The sequence below is a fragment of the Ahaetulla prasina genome, chromosome 3 (assembly GCF_028640845.1).
Source record: "Ahaetulla prasina isolate Xishuangbanna chromosome 3, ASM2864084v1, whole genome shotgun sequence".
Lineage (NCBI taxonomy): Eukaryota > Metazoa > Chordata > Lepidosauria > Squamata > Colubridae > Ahaetulla > Ahaetulla prasina.
Window position 1 is genome coordinate 101,902,291 of NC_080541.1, and position 22,731 is coordinate 101,925,021.

The 22,731-nt window shown below is 39.9% G+C and overlaps 1 long non-coding RNA gene across 1 annotated transcript in view; it reads left to right on the plus strand.

The window, feature by feature from the left end:
- Positions 1-22,731, plus strand: part of LOC131196064 (uncharacterized) — a 95,223-nt gene that overhangs the window by 57,658 nt on the left and 14,834 nt on the right. The window contains exons 2-3 of the long non-coding RNA XR_009154617.1: positions 12,520-12,742; positions 20,636-20,769. This is a non-coding gene — a long non-coding RNA (uncharacterized LOC131196064). The remainder of the gene's footprint in view (positions 1-12,519; positions 12,743-20,635; positions 20,770-22,731) is intronic.

A 22,731-nucleotide genomic window follows, 5' to 3' on the forward strand; every position in this document is an offset into this window, starting at 1 on the left:
GAAAAACAGTCTAAAGCATTCCTAGCTAGAAGAAAAATTGGCTTGTAAACAGAATGAAAAGGTAGAGACATTGACTCAAGCGGAATGTAAGTTTAGTTTTAAGTGTGGCTAATGAATTGAATTTTACAATTTTGCTTTAGCTTAATTTTTAAAATTTGAGAATGAATTTAAATTGAGGCAAGCATTTAGGACTCAATTCCTTACATTCATGGAATGGCACAAGTGCCCAAACCCTCTCTTTAAATATCCATTCCTTCAGCCAGTTTACAATCCACTTCCAAATGAAAGAAATGCAGGGACCAGCACCCTTTCATTTTCAATGTTCTTAGAAGGAGATTAGTAGCCATTTCAGAGATGTTCTATGGTTTGTATCTCTGCAAATATATACACGCTGAACATAAAGCCTCCCAAAATGAACTGCTTTAGGATTGTTTTTAATGATGGTAAACCAATCAATAAAGGTTACTTTTCTTACCACTGAGGATTTCCTGCACAAAGCAGTGTTGGCTTGTCCTTTGCATCAACACAGACTTTCCACTGCAGGTTGCCTTCACTTGTTTCCTGCTCCTCAAAATGGTTTGTGTGTCTGTGCATGTGTATGCATGCAAGGGGAGAGTAGTAGGCCTTTTGCCTTCCTATTTCCTACTGAAAATATCCTACTCCCTTTTGAGAGTTAGTATCTCAATTTACAGAATTCTTAACGAACGGAGGTGAACTATTCTCTTGATCCCCTAGCCCCATGATGATGAACCTATGGCATGCGCACCAGAGGTAGCACTCAGCGCCCTCTTTGTGGGCACGTGAGCCATCGCCCCTGCTCAGCTCCACTATGCATGCACGCTTGCCTCCCGCCAGCCAGCTGTGGGGCACATCTGGGGGGATGCTCGCATATGCGCAGGGGCGGGGCGCATGCGGGAGTGTGTGCACATGCATGGGGGGCAAGGTGCATGCAGAGAGTCACACGTGCATGTATGGGGACCACGCGTGCATTGCATTTTTGGGGTTTGGGCGCGCACTTTGGGCACTCAGTCTGGAAAAGGTTAGCCATCACTGTCCTAGCCTGCTCTTGTACGGTAGTCCTCAACTTACACAATTGGAACCAGAGCTTCCACCACTAAGTAAGGCAGTTATTAAATTGAGTTGCCCTGATTTTATGACCTTTTCTGATGTGAATAGTAGGTGAATCACTATGATTGTTAAATGACTCATTTAACAAATTTGGCTTCCTCCATTGACTTTGCTTGTTGGAAGCCAGCTGTGAAGGTTACAAATGGCAATCATGTGACCCCGGGACACCACAATTTTTGTAAAGACATGCCAGATAGCCAAGCCCCTAATTTTGATCATGTGACCTTGGGGATGCTGCACGGTTGTAAGTGCAGGATCCAGTTATTAGTGTAAAAAACATTTTCAGCATTTTTGTAACTTTGAACAGTTGCTAAACAAATGATCACAAGTCAAGGACTAGCTGTAGATCTGCTTTCTGAGAACAAAAATACCACTCTCTCTTTTAAAGACATAAAAAAAGTATAGCTAAAAAGCAGATAACTGAAACATGGGTTCATTTCTCTCGTTGTTGAAGTTCACCTAACTTTCTGCTATTCCCCAGATAAGTAATAAGGGCTCAGTATTGAGTAATAAGCATAATAGCAACAAGCATTACTGAATTCAAGAGCTACCTACTGATCTTTGAACAACGCCTGCATAAAATTGGCTGTAACCCAAGCCTCATCTTGCCCCATAATCAGTGCCAAATGATTCTGTGCTGACTTGTGTGTTGCCCTCTATAGGCAAGGTGATTTTTTCCTCTCCTTTTTTGCTGCCACTCTTTTTCAGCAAATCATCAGCCAGCAATGAAAGTCGGCCCATCAGAACCTTGCAAGAGGAACAGGGTGAAGCTGACCTCAGAACTTTATCTGGACTTCTCCAGTCTGGTTTGTCTGGAGAAGCCCTCCCACACTTCGTTTTGGCATCAACCCAGTTGTGTGGTGAAAAATATATATATAGTGCAGAAAGGAGACCCCCTAAGTAGCCAAATTCTATAGAGTGAGGGGACAGAAATGAAGAAGTTGTACAAGAAACCTTTTTTTACATTTAGGATTAGGGAGTACATGTGTAAGAAGTGATTAAAGCCTACAGGTATAGGCAAATAAGCCACAAGCAAATAAGCCACAAAAAGCCCAATTTAATATCCGTTATTATTTGCTGGGCACTGCAGTTAAAAGATGCCAGGGATAATGGTAAAGGTAAATATACATTTCCAAAAATTCTTAGTGGAAAATGGACTATGTGATAAGGTAAAGTACAGGTAGTCCTCAACTTACAACAATTTGTTTAGTGACATTCAGTGCCGTCGAAGCTACAATGGCACTAAAAAAAGTGATTTATGACCATTTTTCACACTTATGAATGTTGCAGCATCCCCATAGTCATGTGATTTACATTTGGATGCTTGACAACTGGTTCATATTTATGATGGCTGCAGTGTCCTGGGGTCATGTGAGCTACCTTTTGTGACCTTCTGGTAAACAAAGTCAATGGGGAAGCCAGATTCACTTAAAATTGTGTTACTAACTGAACAATTGCAGTGATTCATATAACAAATGTGGCAAGAAAAGTCATAAAATGGGGACAAAACTCTCTTAACAAAATTCTCACATAGCAACATACATTTTGGGCTCAATTGTGGTCGTAAGTTGAGGACTACCTATACACAGTGGGGAAAGGGCAACAGATGAAGCTGAAGTTCATTAGGATTTCTTTATTCTTGCTCAAGGTGGATCAAAGTGGAAATATCCTCAACCAGTTCAATATTACCTGCTGATACACAGTTTTAAAAATATATGTTTCTAAAGATCCTCAGACATTCTACATATTGCCTGAATAGTTGTATGTAAAAAATGAATGAACATTTCAGAAACAGCTAATGTATCTTTTTTTGTGGCACTGGCATTTCACAAGGCAATTTATAAAAGCAACATACCTGCAACAAATCATATACAGTCCTCAGTATTCTCCTGGTTTGCGTTTGCTTTGAAAAGCTGTGAAATCTATCTGACTTTTGCAGTGCTCTTCTCAGGGGTGTCTCCAAGGTACTTAAAAGGTTCGTTGCTGTACTTAAAAAACAAAGCACCACAGTGGCCACTAGCTTGACTTTTTAAAAATCATACCCTGCAGTCATCCAGGGCTCTTCTGCTTTTTCAAATATATCTTCCCCATTCCCACACATAACAAAATAGTCAGTTTTCCTCAATAACTTATTTGTTATTGTTATTGTGATTTAGCTCATGGCTCAGCTGAAGAACTAGTGCCCGCCTGGGAAAGGGCGGCCGCTGAGGCTTTGGACCGCGTCGTGCCTTTGCGGCCTCTGACCTGGCACCGGTCTCGACTGGCTCCTTGGTATTCTGAGGAGCTGAGAGAGATGAAGCGCCGGAAAAGACGCCTAGAGAGTGGTTGGAGGGCCAGTCGTTCCGAATCCGACCGGACACTAGTAAGGTCTCATATTCAGACCTACTTAGTGGCGATAAGAGCGGCAAAACGTGAGTATTTTTCCGTTCTTATTGCATCGGCAGAGAATCGCCCAGCCGCCCTGTTTAGGGTGACCCGCTCCCTCCTCCATCTGGGAGCACGGGAGGAGCCCTTGCAAGAGTGTGCTGAGGATTTCGGACAATATCTGCACGATAAAATCGCTCAGATTCGGGATGGTCTGGACTCTGACTGGGTGGATTCGGGCGGGATGACGGAGATAGGTCTTGAGGATATTATCTGGAAAGAGTTCGATACGGTTGTTTCTGAAGACATGGACAGGATACTGGGGAGGCTGAATGCGACCACATGTTTATTGGACCCGTGTCCCTCCTGGCTGGTATTGACCACCCGGGAGGTTACACGAGGCTGGCTTCAGGGAATTGTCAACACTTCCTTGACAGAGGGTGTCTTCCCTGCCACCTTGAAAGAGGCCGTAGTGAGGCCTCTCTTCAAGAAGCCCTCCCTGGATCCAGCTGTTTTAGCGAACTATTGTCCTGTCTCCAACCTTCGCTTTGTGGCGAAGGTTGTAGAGAGTGTGGTGGCGCGACAACTCCCACAGTACCTGGATGAAACTGCCTATCTCGACCCGTCTCAGTCTGGCTTCTGGCCTGGGTACAGCACGGAGACGGCATTGGTCGCGTTGGTGGATGATCTCTGGAGGGCTCGGGACAGGGGTTGTTCCTCTGTCCTGGTCCTATTAGATCTCTCAGCGGCCTTCAATACCATCGACCATGGTATTCTACTTCGCCGGTTGGAGGGGTTAGGAGTGGGGGGCACTGTTCTGCGGTGGTTCTCCTCCTATCTTTCTGACCAGTCGCAGACGGTGTTGGCAGGAGGGCAGAGATCGGCCGCGAGGCGCCTCATGTGGGAAGCCACAGGGGTCGGTTCTCTCACCTCTTTTGTTCAACATCTATGTGAAGCCGCTAGGTGAGATCATCCGTGGTTTTGGGGTGCGATGTCATCTGTATGCTGACGATACTCAGCTATACATTTCCACCCCAAACCATCCCAACGATGCTGTTGAAGTGATGTCCCGGTGTCTGGAGGCCGTGCGGGTCTGGATGGGGAGAAACAGGCTTCGACTCAACCCTTCCAAGACTGAGTGGCTATGGATGCCGGCGTCCCGGTATAGCCAGCTGACGCCATTGCTGGCTGTTGGGGGCGAGTCATTGGCACCCACGGAGAGGGCTCGCAATCTAGGCGTCCTTGTGGATGCACAGCTGTCTTTAGAAGAGCATATGACGGCCGTTGCCAGGGGGGCTTTTTATCAGGTTCGCCTGATATGCCAGTTGCATCCCTTTCTGGACCAGGATTCCCTATGCATGGTCACTCATGCTCTCGTCACTTCTTGCCTGGACCACTGTAACGCTCTCTACATGGGGCTCCCCTTGAAGAGCACTCGGAGGCTCCAACTGGTTCAGAATGCGGCCGCGCGGGTAATAGTGGGAGCAACTCGAGGCTCCCATGTAACACCTATCCTGCGCGAGTTGCACTGGGTTCCGGTGGCCTTCCGGGTGCAATTCAGGGTGTTGGTTATCACCTTTAAAGCACTCCATGGCATAGGACCGGGTTATCTACGAGACCGCCTGCTGCTACCAATAGCCTCCCATCGACCCATGCGCTCCCATAGAGGGGGTCTCCTCAGGGTGCCGTCGGTCAAACAATGTAGATTGGCAACCCCCAGGGGGAGAGCCTTCTCTGTGGGGGCTCCTGCCTTCTGGAATGAACTGCCTCCGAAGATACGTCAACTTCCTGATCTCCAGACCTTTCGCCGCGAGCTAAAGACCTTTCTGTTCCATCGTGCAGGGCTGGTTTAATGAAGTTTTTTATTGGGGTTTTAATATAGTTTTATTATAATTCCTTCGGCCTTTAATTTAATTAGTTTTTAAATGCTTTTTTAACTTTTTGATTTGTACTTTTTACCATGGCTGTAAACTGCCCAGAGTCCTTCGGGAGAAGGGCGGTATATAAATTAAATAAATAAATAAATAAATTTCCTTTCTTTTTTTTAAAAAAAACTGCCATTGATACACTGATAAATAGAAATCTCCTACTGCTCATGAATTTGCTGGCTACCTAAAAAGTATAAACAGAAAAAAAGTTATTTTTAAATGCCTTTTATTCCCAAGAACTCACCACAGCCAATTCACCACAGCGAACAGGGACAACTTGCAGTGGGACAAAAGTTCCATAATATCAAAGAAATGATGAAATAGAATAATTAAAGAAAGAATGGAAAAGGACGGATAAAATGAAATGTGTATGACAAAAATGAAAATACTTTAAAAATTATTTTAAATAATTAAATAAAATTGTTGAATTGCCCTTTGGTGAGTTTTTCCACAGTGAATTGGCCTCCGTGAATTGTCCTGTGGTGAGTTGGCCATGGTCAATTGGCAGTGGTGAGTTGGCTGTAGCAAGTTGGCCATGGTGAGTTGTCCCATTCCAAGACCCATTAGTAGGGTTTCCTTGTGATTCTCACCCAGTAGGCGTATTAGATAGGGGGTCCAAAAATATAGACCATTAGATGGCAGCAAATATATAAACCTGAGATGGCGAACCTAAGGCACATATGCCAGAGGTGGCAGCAGCGCCCTCTCTGTGGGCACGCAAGCTGCTGCACCAGTTCAGCTCCGCCGCATGTGTGCGCATGCCTCCCACCAGCCAGCTGGTCTTTGCGTCTCTGCCATGCATGCAGGGGGGGCGTGGGGCATGCGGGGGACCACGCGCATGTGCATGCATGGGGGCAGGGCATATGCATGGGGGCTGCGCGCATATTGCATTTTGGGAGTTCACACACGCATTCACATGCACACACGCACACTTTGGGCACTCAGTCCAGAAAAGGTTAGCCCTCACTGAGATAGACCATTAGAGAATATTATATATAATATTAATTCTTCACTAGTGGTAAAAAATTCACATCTTTACTAGCGATGAAGATTTTTGTAGCCTTATTCTGTGGGATTTATGGGTATCTATAATCCATTTTCAGGAATCCTGGTCTCAATGTGCTTCCAGGCTGTAGGTTTATGAGGTTGGGGTCTTTAAAAAAGATAGAACACTGGATAATTTTACGGTTCTCCTTCAGAGAAATTGTTCGGGTTTTTTTTGCATGCCACCAACTAGATACATACAAAATAAGGTAAAGATGAGGCTTGGATATGAATATGCAAGCAATTTATTATATTTCCCTTTGATATAGATTGATTAGAAGCAGCCCAAAGCTGGTTATAAGGTGGGCAGCTATACAAAAGTTTTAAATAAACAAATAAGGGATTTTCTCCCCCTCCCCGAATCTGCAGACGGGATAATAGATTGTTCTTTGTTCTAGTTCTGCAAGTGAGGAGAACCCTACCTGCCTTTGAGGGATTGTGGAAAGGATACCACGGAGCTATGGAAGTGATTTAAGGTTTAAACATTGGAAAAGTGATGAAACTTTAATGTACAAATTAAATGGTTCCCTGCAGTTACTGATGGATTGTTTTTACACAAGGAGGGATAAGGGTGAAGTCGAAAGAATGACTTGCCTAAGGATCAAAAACAATGTGACTTAAAATGTGCATCTGGAATTATCAAGATCTGCCTTCTCAAAAACATAAACCATGGTAGTTGATTTGATGTGGTATACGTACAAAAGTGTATGTAAGTGTGTGGAAAGATTTAACCCAATGGAATATAATCTGTGAATGTAGATTTCTAGAACTTCGAAACTCTTCAAAAGTAATTAATGAATTTTAATATGACAAAGATAGAAAAATATTCTGTTATTCTGAAAATTTAGAATAAATTAAATTTCAGTTCAATTCAATTTAATTTCCTCCTCCCCTTTCTTTTTTTCTGGCTATATTTTCTTCATTACAGTCAGTGTTGGGATTCAAATAATTTAACAACCGGTTCTCTGCCTTAATGATTTCTTCAACAACCAGTTCACCAAACTGCTCAGAAAGTTAAGAACCGGTTCTCACGAAGTGATGCAAACTGGCTGAATCCCACCACTGATTAGAGTGATATCTTTCATCCAATGTAAGAAAGCCAAAGGTGGCCCTTGATCTGAAAAAGGTTGCCCACTTCTGATTTAACCCTTATATTACGATTTCATCCAAGCATTTGATCCTGAAAGAGTCTTTAGATATTAGCATATATGCTCTTTATTTAAATGAAAAGATTCTGCCTTTGGAAATGCTCTCCTGATAAGGGCAGGGAGCGTTCTTTTGTGCAATTACTTTATTATGGTTGGTTGCACACTCAGCCAGATGTTTAGACTGAATTTGGCTTTTTTAATCACTTCTAGAGTCCTTCTTATTCCATTCTGGAAGAGGCAGATGTTGCTTAATAGCATTAAAGATATCATTGCCGGGTGCATGTTGTTCCAAGGAAAGCTGCCTTTTGCAATTGGTGGTGGTTTTGTCAATGCCTATAGCGTTCAAATGGTACTCCGCTTGTTTTGGGATTGCAGCAGAGGTGTCTGCTACTCTGCTTTCTACCTTGGCTTTCTTTTGCCACAGTCTTCCTACTTCTAGCTGTGGATCTTTGCATTTTCTGATTTTCTCCAGTTCTTTCTCTTCTATTCTGTTGTCTGTAGGAACTACAACATCCACTATCCAGACCTTTGTTTTCCTTTTTATTGACAATTGTTAAGTCTGAGTATTATGTGGCAGGTGCTTGTCTGTTTGAATTTTAAAGTCCCAGAACACATTAGCTCCTTCATTTTCTATTACTTTGCTTATTTTGTAGTCCTACCAGTTCTTGCTTACAAGGAAATGGTATTTCTTACTAATATTCCAATGCACAATTGTTGCTACTTTGTATGATGATGATGATGATGATGATGATGACAACAGTATACACAGCAAATGAGATAATTATGCTGGATTTTGTATCACAGATATTATTATTATTATTATTATTATTATTATTATTATTATTATTATTATTATTATTATTATTATTATTATTATTATTATTATTATTATTATTAACATTTGTCATCTATCTGCATGGCATGGAAGTAATAAAATAAAACAAAATGCCTGCATAACAGAAAGGCTAAGTAAATATACATTCCGGAGAACAGAGCCATCAAGCTATTTCATTCTTATCTGCATTTGCAGGTTGGTTAGATTCATCAATGTATGTGCAAGCAAACTCCATAATTCAATTCTTGTGGTGGATGGAGGAGGAAGCTTCGAGGTGACGCCCTCAATATTGTACTGTAAAATCTAGCAAAGTTTTTAGTCTTGCTATTATTATTTTCAAATAACAGTTACCCATTAGGTCAAAGTAGCTGGACTAATTTTAAGGCCATTTCCCAAACATTTATTTAGATCAAAGATTGATAATAGGAAAACTCTAAAGAAACATCAGCCAGATAACTAGTTTTTATTAATGACCTGCCATACTCCGTAGCTAGATAATTAAAGCTTTTTTTTAACACTCCAAAGAGGAGAGTGGACAAATTTATTTGATACTTTGATAACCACAGGACACTGGTTGAAAACTATTGATACAATCAGAGCTCATTCGATTTGCTCACGACAGACACTCCTATCAGTTAATTTCACCTGTGAATAGTTAATTATTCCCCGGATGCATATGGTTGATCCATTAATAAAATTTGACTATGTCATAGGTTTTCCTTTCTTTTGTCGCCCTCGTGTGCATTTTATCTATGGGAATCTCGGCTCTTTTTTCCTGTGGTGGAAGACAGATGTTAGCAGCATGGATATTTCGGTGAAGCGGGATTATAAATGGCATGCAGCAAGAATGAAGAACACTCTCTGAGCTTGGAAGGCCTGGCCCTGGGTACATAATGAAGGCTCCGAAGCATGGATGAGAAACACAGAGCATTTCAAACAGTGCTTAAGCAAGGAGCTTCCTACCCAGTTAATGCAAGGATCAGGAGTTTTATTTTGATAGGTATGCCAAATACTCTTTGTCTACCTTGACAATCTGGGCCTTCCTGTTCAAATCTACTTTCTCCTTCTCTGATTGCTGTTTTTGAAGAGTTACATCCTAGGAAGCCAGAGTGGTATTCAGCCGCTTTGCACCAGTTCGCCCAAACCAGTAGCGGAAATCACGGGTGGGCCTGTCCACCCGCCCCGGCTCTATGCTGTCCTATTAGGCACGTTTTTGAGGCCAAGCGTATGTGTGGAAGGCCAGGCGCATGCACGGAAGGCCAGGCGCGTGTGCAGAAGGCAGGTACATGTGTTGAAGGCAGGGGCGCATGCAGAAGGCTGGGCACGTGCAGTAAACCAGTAGTAACCTAATGTGAAATCCACCACTGTAGGAAGCCCACAGATGGTTCAATGAAAAATGACTTTTTTTAGTTTCATTTGTTTGTTTAAAACCATGGGGTTAAGATTTAATATTCTAAAAACCACAAAAGCCAACTGTCCCACAGCAGATAAGGATGCTATTTTTTTTGTGGAGGAGAGTATGAAATGACTTGACTTGTAACCCCATGTTTGGGAGCAATTCTGCTATTAGGTTGGTCCCAGAGCACCCCAATCCTCTGGCTCTTGCAATGAACAAAGCCTTTATTTCTTCCACCTCTACTTATTCCTCACTGTTGGCTGGTCTTTGTGTATTTATCTATCTTTGTGCCCTTAAACAAGCACCACATGGGGCCTCTTCTTGGATATATGACCTTGGGGTACAGAAAAAAAAATAGAGGTTTCTGTGCATTTGTCTATTTGTAAATATGTCAACTGGTGGTTCTTATCTATCCTGCATTTTTGGGGGAGCTCTAGCTATCTTCTAATGGTGCTATGAGGCACAGGAATAATTCCCATTAAGAAGATTGTTGATTATTTTTATATTGGGGGAGGGGGTCATTGTGTTATGCTGCTGCAGTAGAATATTTGGGATGAGACATAGGATTACAGCCAAATTCTAGTCTTTGTTGTTATGTCCAGGATCTACTTCCATTTAATTCCTTGTGCCAGTGTTAATTTGTACACATGTTATGCATTGTGTGAACTGTATAACATTAATGATTCCTTATTGTCCTAAGTGTTTAGTTTTATATTTTCACAATGCTGCAAACGAAGAAAAAGAATGGAAGAAAGGTTATTATATGGCATTATGAATACTGTTATGTATTTTTTGACATATAACCAAGATGTTAGATCATATGAAATACTGATTTTTCCAATATAGCTAAGCTGACCCTAGCTCATTTTGCATGCAGGAGTGGTATTCCCCCCCCACCCCCAAATGATTAATTTCATTGTATTATAGAACGTTAGTAATAGTCCTAAAGTCTATTTAATCAGCTAGGCTCTGGGAGATTTCTATGCTATTTTTAAATACTTCAGACAAAGCTGGCGAGGAGGAGAGGACACAGAGGAGATCCAATGACTCTTTTTTCTGCATTCATGGACTAGTATAGGTTTTTTTCAAACTTGGCAAATTTAAGATACATGGTCTTCAAGTCCCAGAAATCCCCAGCCAGTTTAAAATTGCCAAGTTTGAAAAATAGCACACTGGGGCATGAGTGTTTGCGTTCAAAACAAACCAAATGACATAGCCCAATCTTCCCTTGGACCTCCAATCTCTAGAGGTCACTAAGATCTGTTGTGGTGCTGCCCCCCAGTGGACAGATCTTTTTTATCACGAACATGTTCAGCATCCCTACAGATACTTGAAAGATCACAGAGAAAAATATTACCCTATTTTTTTTTTTAATGTTGAACTTCTGGACAGTTTTAATTAACTATTTGAATTACAATATTTTAATCATGGATTCCTGTTTAAAAAGCAATCAAAGCGTTAATAAAATAATGAAAAGCAAAGTGAAATATAATGAAAATAATTCTCTCTGTTTGTACGATGGAAGAATCAACATTCGCAATAAAATAATTGACTAATAAAGAGTTCCTATCATCCTGAAAGGAATTCAGGACAATGAGTTATTAATAGGCAGAATGATATGAACAACTTTTTCTGTAGAGTTTTATTTTTCTTCCTAGCATTATGCTGCAAGTTCAAGCTTTGCTTTTTTTCTGGATCATTCAAGTGTTGATACATTAAGTTCTGATAGAAATTGATTGACCAGCTTGTCCTCAAACCTGATGTCGTAGGCTGTGAGAGAGAATGAAAGGCCTGAAGTTACTCAGTCAGCTTTTTATATCTAAGATGAGACTAAATTTATTTAGAAACATTTAGATTGAGAAGTCAAACTGAATAGCTATAATATCAGACAGAAATCATTTAAATTGACTTGATATTTATAGCAAGATGCTAAATAAAGATTCCAATGTTTTCATCACCACCATTTATACCATTTTTAGTATATAAACAGTGTAAATGGCAATGAGGGAAGATTAACTGCTTTTGAAACTTTAGTAAATAATATGCCTCTTTTTTTAAAAAAAACATAAAATATGTTATTCTTCATTATTGACACAAAGAAATAATTCAGAGCATTATATTGTATTGATTTGACAGTGTTGTAGATAACTGTTCTCCAAAAGAACATTTACAAAATATCTTGCATTATTCCCTCCTAATGTACAAGAAAAACATAGTTGGTTAGGAATTAACCCCCACAAGACTGACTATATCTATAGAATATGTAGGAGTTAGCAAAATGCACAGTTGGGTGTGAGAACCAAGGATAGATAGTTAGATAGGCACTAGAGAGATATGGCTAGAAACTAGAAAGATCCCAAAGTTACTTAGAAACATGTGGTACTTCACTGAGCTTTATGATCTGCAAAGGGGGTCATTTTGAGCGTCCAATGATTAAGAGAGATTATTCGTTTAGGGACACAGAGACCCAAAGCTGTGACCTCCCAGCTTTGAAATTTAAAAGACTTAGGTAGCCTTTCATTTTATGAAACATATCTCTGAACAGCTCAGAACAATAATATAAGGAAGGAGGAGGAGGAGAAGGAGGAGATGTGCTAACATATCTGCTTGGTTCTTGATTTTTGCAGTCAAGACTTAGTCACAGCCTAATCATGCCTTTCTATCTATTCTTTTCAGGGCTGAATATTGCCAACTGATGTCCTAAGCACAGTCCAACAAAGGCACTCCTAATTTCTTCCATTGCTTAATTGACAAGATATTAAGACTCAATATCTGTTGTGCGCCTTTGGCGTTGAGTCATGCTGGCCACATGACCACGGAGACGTCTTCGGACACCGCTGGCTCTTCAGCTTTGAAACGGAGATGAGCACCGCCCCCTAGACTCGGCAACGACTAGCATGTATGTGCGAGGGGAACCTTTACCTTTAACTGTTGAAAAATCAAGTGTAGCAGTGAAAGAATTAAAGGTATAACAGGTAGAGTAGAAGATCTTCCTTTGGTGCCCTAAGCATGCACTGCCGTGGTGGTGCAGTGGTTAGAATGCAGTATTGCAGGCTTATTCTGCTGACCGCCAGCAGTTCAGCAGTTCAATTCTCACTGGCTCAAGGTTGACTCAGCCTTCCATCCTTCCGAAGTTGGTAAAATGAGGACCCAGGTTGTTGGGGGTAATATGCTGACTCTGTAAACCACTTAGAGAGGGCTGTAAACTCTTTGTAAAGTGGTATATAAGTCTAAGTGCTATTGCTATTGCTGCTTATTTTGATTAATGGTTAATCCAGGGTGAATACCTGTCAATATTATTGTGATTATTATTGTTGTTATTATTATTGTATGCTTTAAATTATCATTTCCTTTAATCTTGTATTAGTACTGTATCTTGGTTATTTTCTTCTCTGAACAATAAGCAGGCTAAGAATATTTTAAATAAATAAATAACCAAGGAAAGCTGCAGCATGAATTTATATCTAGTTGGGTGTTAATTTATTAAGAGGAAGAGGAGGAGAAAACAACTATTAATCTTTGCCTAATAAAACAATTACTGTGCTTGGTTCCTGAGATAATTAATTCTCCAGAAAAAACTTCTTGGTAGCTACTATAAAGAATTGCCTCATTTCAACTACATTTTGATTATCTGTTTGAAGGGGAGCATAAAAGGAACATTGTATTTTTTAATATTTTATATTTTTTGTATTTTATATATTTTATGTAAGTACAGATTGCCATATTTCTAGAAACCTATCATGTGATTCCTGAAGTCTGCAGCTTGTTGCAGGAAGAAAATTGTAATTAAGGTTAATGAAAACAATTTCCCTTACCCAGGAAGGAACAGTCTTGTCCTCTGTGTAGAATGTGATATGGATGAGGCCCCAATTTAGAAAGCAAATCAATTGTGTCACTAGTATCATGAACAAATATAACTTAGCATTATATGCTAAATTTCTAAGTTGTTGATAATTTATTTCTTTCTATTTTTACCACGATGGCTTCATCATTTACTAAAATACCTGAGATCAAAATATCTGACACTTACCTATAGGATAGATTCAGCGCTAGGAAATAAGCAAGCTTTTTAAAAAAACAAACCAAATAACATTTTTTTAAAAGTAAAAATATCTGGAAATTCTCTTCATTCTCTCTTTTTTCCCAAATAGGAGAAAGAAAACCTGTTCGAAATGTTATTAAGAAACACAAATTAACCTGGCCTTCCCCAAGATTATGCTTCCCATAGGGAAAACTATGTCAATTAAAGAGGTATCTACTAAACAATCAGAACTTGAATATTATTGTGGCCATAAAGATGGACTCTAACTATAACCCAGTAAAAAGGAAGCTCAAATCCTGATTTGTCTTTTTGTTTTTGCTTGCTTTCCCAGGATCTCTTGTTTACCCCTTTTTTCTGTCCCATGGGACATTTGCCACTGTTCTGCACAGTACTACAATTATCTCACAGAAAAGAGCAATGCTGTTTTCAATATTTTCATGCATTCTTAAACAACTGGTTCTTTAGCGGTACTTGACCTCTTCCTTAGTGGAAGGCTTATTGATGGCAAGACACAACTGTGTCTACAATGGTACAGGGGATGAAGGGAATGCTGATGTTACAAGGATGCTGTCTAAAAAATTAACCAAAAAAGCGCAACCGACTAGCATAGGCTACAGCAAGCTCTATTTAGTACTGCATGATCTACTTCCAGAATTAAAACAATTATTCAACATGAAAGAAGCAACTCCATAGCAACTTTCAGTCCAAGAAAATTATTCTGCCTCTGTTAAAAAGACTTATATAAGCCAACAGGCTGCTAAGAGATGAGGATCTTCCATTTCTCTACAAGATGCATGAACCTCTACTGAAATGTCTTGTTCTACTACAATTATTCTTTTGATCTATTAGCAGAATATGCATCTAAGAGATGTATCAAAAAAAAAAAAAAGGGTGGGGACACATTAATTCAAGCCCTTGCCATTATGCATTTAAGTGTAAGATTAGCCATCCTGGGTGTGTTTCATCAGACAGTCTGGATTCAGTATACACAGGGCTCATTCTCTACTTATCACTCAGGATAAGTATCATTATCATTCAGCCCAGCGCTTCTTGTACTTGAACTGTAACCCTGACCAAACCACTCAGTATAATCTCCAAGTGTAGAGATAGGAGGAATTTCCTGTGCTTGGACAAAAGAAGCTTGATGCTTCAGGTCAACTTGTACTCTTACAGGTCCTCAAGAATTGAGGTAGTGGGGTGGATATGAAGAAGAAACAGTTTTCAGATTCAAAGAAGGCGTAGAAGAAACTGATGACAGACACTTCTGAACTCCAAAGCTGACTCTAACAGAAAAATAAGCTAGCCATTAAGAGGAACATTGCTGTGGTCCTGAAAGTCACAATCTCCTTCAGCAACGTTGCTATGAAGTTATTAAGCAAACTGGCTGAAATGCACTTTTCCTTGACAGGAAACTTTATATTGGAAACACAAGAGCACAAACAACAGGATTCCCATTTTTTATATATATATATTAAAAACTCCTGGTCATTCAGTTTTGCCCTGGGTCAGGGCAGGAGCTTTTTCATTTATGATCCCATAAGAGCTTTTCTTATTTCTGTCACTTCTTAAATTAATAATTGGGATTCATTAATTTTTTTATGAAGTGCACACCCACTCAGAAACACAATATTTTAATAAATGAATATGAGCCATAGTTAATTATAATTAGCTCCAAATGATCTCTTTTTCTCTTCCCCCCCCCTCCAAATTTTTCCCAGGGGGAAATGCTGGGAGTTACATCTTTCATTCATAGGATTTCATACTTATTATTGTGATATTAGAATATTACGTGTGGTTAGCTGTAGTCAGATTCAAGTCCTTGCTGCACATTTTTAAGTTTTAGTTAGACTACAAAAATATGTATGTGTGCATTAATAAGTGGGAAGCCTTAACAAATTCAACAAATAAATAATAGATAGAAACCTACCACAAATGAATTCATGATCCTGATAATGGGTGTTGCCAAACTTGTGAGTATCTCTAAAACTTTTTTGAACTAAGTAAACATTGTTGCTCTTCTATCAGTAAAATTTGCACTTAGGGTTGTACAAAACTTTGATAGCTGTGACAATTTTATGTTTAATGAAAGATAGCATATGTGATCATTAGAACAGCTATGTCAGATTAAATATTTTTTTCCTCATACATGAATGAGGTCTCTTCAGTAACCTTTGCAGTTTACTTAATCTTACAGTAAAGCTACTGTCCCAGCAGACTTTAAGACAAAGGACAACAAATTAGAAATCGAGGTTTTCCTGCAGTATTTATGTTGTGTTCCTAACAAGATATGTATAAATAATAACATGTATCCCAGGGCTCCTGGCCCACACAGCTTTCAGTTACCAGTTATTTACACTTTGTGGTTAAATACTAGGAAATTTAGGTTGCTTTCTTGGGAAGCACTGAAAAAGGAATCGGTCAAAGCCTAGTGTGATGGGATTCTGAGATGTTCTAATAAAACAGCATGAAAGAAGGTGCTTAGCATCATTCAGGTACTAGTGCTGTGATAAGTGCTCAGAAAACATCACACAGTTACAGTTTTCATAGGGAGAGAATCTTATTCTGGAATAAGAAGAGGGACGGGTCATGCCAAGTAGACCCTGAGGAAACTGATTTGGTTGGAGCTTGGAAGCTCACTATGTTGAGACCAAAAAATTGTACACATTTCACAAATGTTTAGAAAGTGCTTCACGTAAGCACATCTCTCAACTATTCATTAAAGCAGCCATGTCTTTTTTGCTTTTGTGTGAGCCTGAAAATAAATGAGCGGCTTTGATAAATGACAGAGATACTGCGTTTGTGCAAAGCATTTGTTCTGAACCATGTTCAAGGTTTGCACGGCTGCAGTGGATAGCAAAACAGGAAGATGTCCAATGATAAAGCACACAGGTGTGGGCTCATCCAGGGGCAGAACCTCTCTGCTAGGGATGGGAATAAGTAGTTGTCCAGGTATGCTGATTTATAGTGAAAAAGAAAAACAGTCCTGCATTAGCTTTGTTCCTTGCTTTCCAGCGTGCAATTGCCAAATAAAATAAAATAAACACAATTTATAATTTTTTTCTTCTTCTTGCTATTTGGATTCCCAGTAATATCACTTTGTTATCACATTGTCCAGATAATTAATCAGACTGATATTGATGTTTGATATTTAGAACCCTTTTCATGTTATCTTCTCTTGTAATGGGACCTCTGAGCTGCTGCTTTAAGATCAGAGAGAGGGAAATGAGATAATTCTTATGCCCAGAAATGTTGCTTTGTAAAGAGATGGAAGCAGAAACCTTCATGGCGATCCACATAGCATTAATTCAAAAAGATCTGGACATCTGAACTATGAGTGACAGCTAGAATACAACTGAAGCAGCTTCTAGAGCTGGGCCCTGTCAGTGAAGACCCCCTGATAAACTTCCAAGGAATCCCTGTGTTAATGACTTGAAAATAGTGAGTAACAATAACAGTTAACAAGTGCCTTTATCCGCGCCTTCTATAATTTTGTAAACAATAAACAAAGACACAAGATTCATCCCACCCCTGAAAGGACCTAACAATAAAGAATACAATGATGAAGCAGTTAAAGCAAACTTCTTCAACACATTCTTTGGCTCAGTCTTTGTAAACAGCAATGGCTCATGCCCAACATTCCCTAGTCGTACCACAAATAACTACAACGATCTAACACATAGATTTCATAGAAGATAATGTTGAAAAGGCACTACACAGACTAAAATCATCTCTATCTATCAGACCTGATAGACTATGTGCATACTTCTTAAAAAAGCTTTCCACTGCTATAGCAGAACCCCTAAGCATAATCTTTGAAAAATCTTTCAGGACCAGCTCCCTACCGAACCTATGATCAATAGCCACGGTCACCCCTATCTTCAAAATGGGAGATCCCAGCCTAGTTGAAAATTATAGACCAATCTCTTTATGCTGCATCACCTGCAAAGTCATGGAATCAATCATCAACCAAACCATTACCCTCCACCTAGAAACAAACAACCTACTCTCTAATAAACAATTTGGTTTCAGAAAAAAATATCCTGTAATCTACAACTTTTACACTGCAAAAACATATTATTATTATTATTATTATTATTATTATTATTATTATTATTATTATTATTATTATTATTATTATTATTTATTAGATTTCTATACCGCCCTTCTCCCGAAGGACTCAGGGCAGTGTACAGCCAGAATAAAAACCCAAACAATACAATATGCAATTAAAACAAAATTAAAAAACTTATTATACTTATTATACAATTGGCCGAAAACTTTAAAACATTTAAAATTCTAAAAACCCATTAAAATTCATATAACATTTAGAAATATAAAATATAAATTTAAAAATACAACAAGATTTAAGCCAGCCCCGCGTGAGTAAATAAATACATTTTCAATTTGCGGTGAAAGGTCCGAAGGTCAGATATTTGGCATAAACCAGGGGGAAGTTCGTTCCAGAGGGTAGGAGCCCCCACAGAGAAGGATCTTCCCCTGGGGGCCGCCAGCCGACATGGTTTGGCAGACGGCACCCTGAGAAGTCCCTCTCTGTGTGAGTGTACGGGTCGGTGGGAGGCATGAGGTAACAGCAGGCGGTCCCGTAAGTACCCAGGCCCTAAGCCATGGAGCGCTTTAAAGGTAGTAACCAAAACCTTAAAGTGCACCCGAGAGACCACAGGCAGCCAGTGCAGTCTGCGCAGGAGTGGTGTTATATGGGAGCTATGTGGAGCTCCCTCTATCACCCGCGCAGCTGCATTCTGGACTAACTGAAGCCTCCGAGTGCACTTCAAGGGGAGCCCCATGTAGAGAGCATTGCAATAATCCAAGCGAGAGGTGACAAGAGCATGAGTGACTGTGCATAAGGCATCCCGATCAAGGAAGGGGCGCAACTGGCAAACCAGGCGAACCTGGTGAAAAGCCCTCTTGGAGATGGCCGTCAAATGATCTTCAAACGACAGCCGTTCATCCAGGAGAACACCCAAGTTGTGCACCCTTTCCTTTGGGGCCAATAACTCGCCTCCAACAGTCAGCCGCGGCTGCAGCTGATTGAATCGGGGTGCCGGCATCCACAGCCACTCCATCTTGGAGGGATTGAGCTTGAGCCTGTTCCTCCCCATCCAGACCCGTACGGCTTCCAGACACCGGGACAGCACTTCAACAGCTTCGTTGGGGTGGCCCGGGGTGGAGAAGTACAGCTGAGTGTCGTCAGCGTACAGCTGGTATCTCACCCCAAAGCCACTGATAATCTCACCCAGCGGCTTCATATAGATGTTGAACAGGAGGGGCAAGAGAATCGACCCCTGCGGCACCCCACAAGTGAGGCGCCTTGCGGCTGACCTCTGCCCCCCTGTCAACACCGTCTGCGACCAGTCAGAGAGATAGGAGGAGAACCACCGATAAACGGTGCCTCCCACTCCCAATCCCCCCAACCGGCGCAGCAAGATACCATGATCGATGGTATCAAAAGCCGCTGAGAGATCTAACAGGACCAGGGCAGAGGAATAACCCGTCTCTGGCCCTCCAGAGATCATCCACCAACGAGACCAAAGCTCTCTACAAATGGACTATGGACTACAAATCTTGATCAGGGCAAAGCAATAGACACAATTTACATAGACTTCTGTAAAGCCTTTCATTCAGTGGTAAATGACAAACTACTTCTAAAACTAAAATCCTATGGCATCTCCGGACCCCTACATAATTGAATAGCTGCATTCCTGTCAACATATCAGACATTAATACAATTGAACGTATCCAGAAATATTTCATAAGAAGAGTCCTCCACTCCTCTGCTTGCAACAAAATACTTTATGCTTACTGACTTGAAATTCTAGGCTTAGAAAACTTAGAACTACGCTGCCTTTGGTATGACCTAAACATAGCTCATAAAATTATCTGCTACAATGTCCTACCTGTCAATGACTACTTCAGCTTCAACCACAATACACGAGCACACAACAGATACAAACTTAAAGTGAACCGCTCCAAACTCAATTGCAGAAAATATGACTGCAGCAACAGAGTGTCTGTGCCTGGAATGCACTACCTGACTCTGTGGTTTCATCTCAAAACCCCCAAAATTTTAACCTAAGACTGTCTACTGTTGACCTCACCCCATTCCTAAGAAATCTGTAAGGGCTGTGCGTAAGAGCACCAGTGTGCCTAATGTCCCTGTCTTAATGTTTCCTCTATTCGTATCTATTTCATGTATTCAATTCATGCTTATACTTATATATATTACCTAATATGTTCTTGACAAATAAAATAAATAAATAAAAATAAATAAATGACATAAAAGATCAAAGATCAGTGAATACTTCTCCAAAATGGAAAAGGGCACTCGGGTAGAAACAAGAATAGAATATGTGTGTGTGTGTATATATATACATTTTCACTTCATTTTCTGTGTTAAGAAGTAGCCTAGCAAAGTTACAGGATATAATTTATTATTATTGCATGATGGTCATGCCAACTCATCAGGTCAGCCAGCATTCATTTCAGGATACTTTTTCTAAGTCACCTAATTAATTCCTGCTACTTTCTCCGTATTTTGCTTTCTTCAAGATTTCCTCTATTAACCAAGCTCCCACCACAAAAAACAGCTGTAATAGTTTGAAAAAGTGCTGTTTTGAACCCTTCCTGATATTGTAAAGAGAAGCCACGTTCTTCTCTGTACAGTAAATTCATAACTATTCTAAAAGAAATCCGCATTGATGATCTATGTGTCATCTGCTCATTGATAAACAGAGACGGAGACCAGAAGAATTGGAAAGCAAGTCTGCAGATAGCTGGAGTACAGAGCCCTTGGTGGTGCTGGAGACTACTGTATGTTGGAGAAGGAGCTGGCATCTCTGAACCTAGAGTATATCAAGTTCCCAAAGGTAAGCCCAGAAACAGAATAACTTGGGACAACCAGGGAGACAGCTTGGACTGACAGAAAGAAGCAAGTCAGCTAACCGGTAAGCAAGGGAGAAACAGTCTGACATAAAAGGTGATGTTTACTTTTAACTGACTCACCTATCTGGCATCTCCAAGAAAGAGAAATGGATCTGCTACAATGTGAGTCAATAGGCTAACAAAATTGTGTGAAAGGGTTCACAGGCATTTGGAAAGGGTTGGGGGAAATAACTAGAGCAGTTAAAGGAGCAAAATCAGAAATACGAACAGAGATTTCATTTTTTACTGAGCTGGAATCAGTTTTCAAAGTTAGGAAATTTGTAGAGAAAACTCTGAAAATAAGTAAATAGATTTACTTTCTGCGTTATGAGCGGGTTTGATGCAGTGGTTAAGGCATCAGGCTAGAAACCGGGAGATGGTGAGTTCTAGTATTCCCTTGTCATGAAGCCAGCTGGATGATTTAGGGTCAGTCACTTTTTTTTTTTAAATTTACATTTATATCCCGCCCTTCTCCGAAGACTCAGGGCGGCTTACAGTGTATAAGGCAATAGTCTCATTCTATTTGTATATTTACAAAGTCAACTTATTGCCCCCCCAACAATCTGGGTCCTCATTTTACCTACCTTATAAAGGATGGAAGGCTGAGTCAACCTTGGGCCGGGCTTGAACCTGCAGTAATTGCAGGCTGCTGTGTTTTAATAACAGGCTTCTTACATCCTGAGCTACCATGGCCACTTACTCTCAGAATGATGTAATGGCAATAAAAGTGCAGAGACTTGTCTGGGCAATCTCCAAGAATCAGACATTATTAAATGGAAGGGCGGAAAAAATCTGGGTTATGTTAACAAAACACAAATAAAACTTGTGTATCTGTGAAGCAATAAATGAAGTCTTTTTGAAATTAAACCTTCGTCTACTCATGCATCATGTCTGTATCTGTTCAGATCAAACCTGTGACAGCAGCCACCCTGAGTAGCTGCTCTGGTGTCTTTTTGGTAACCCTCGAGTCTGAATTTTTTGTGCTTGCTTTCTTCCCCTTTTAGTGTAACCCTAGCATGTGGGCAACTGATACTATTTCTTTCTTTTTTAAAAATAGTTTTTATTAAGCATTTTTACCTTTAAAAACAGAAAAAAGAAAAAGACAAGAACACAGTAAAAAACAAGACAAACATAACAATAACAATAGTTAGTATCTCATGGTTTTTATTTAATCGATATTAAATTCAATTAATATTGATTAATTTAATTGATATTAAATTAAATTAAATTTTCTATTTCTTATTTTGGTTTCTGTTTTCTAGCCACTTGTACATTTTATTCCACACTTTATAGTAATCCGAACCTTCTCTTTCCTTTATTTCCATAGTCATTTTATCCATTTCTGCGCATTCAATAATTTTTCTAATCACTATTTCCTCTGATGGTATGTTAAACTGTTTCCACCATTGTGTAAGGGTAATCCTAGCCGCTGTTGTGCAGTATTATATATTGCAAATTTTTCTCTATTTTTGGGTCTATTATTCCTAAAAGGAACAGCTCTGGTTTAAATTCTGTCTTTCGTAGTGTAATTTCTTCCAATCTCTTAATTTTACACCAGAATATTTTTTACATTGGGGCACATCCACCACATATGGTAGTATGTTCCTAATTTATGGCCACATCTCCAACATTTGGGTGATAAATTTGGAAACATTTTGGCCAATCTCACTGGAGCCAAATGCCATCTATAAAACATTTTGTAAAGATTTTCTTTGTATGCTACCGCCATTGTAAATTTGTAATTTCTTTCCCATAATTTATCCCATTTTTCTAATTCTATATTGTGCCCGAAATTTCTAGCCCAACTAATCATTGTTTCTTTTACTGTTTCCTTTTCCATTCTATATCTTAAAATAAAATTGTAAATTTTTGAAATCATCCCCCCCCCCCAATCCTAATAGCATTTT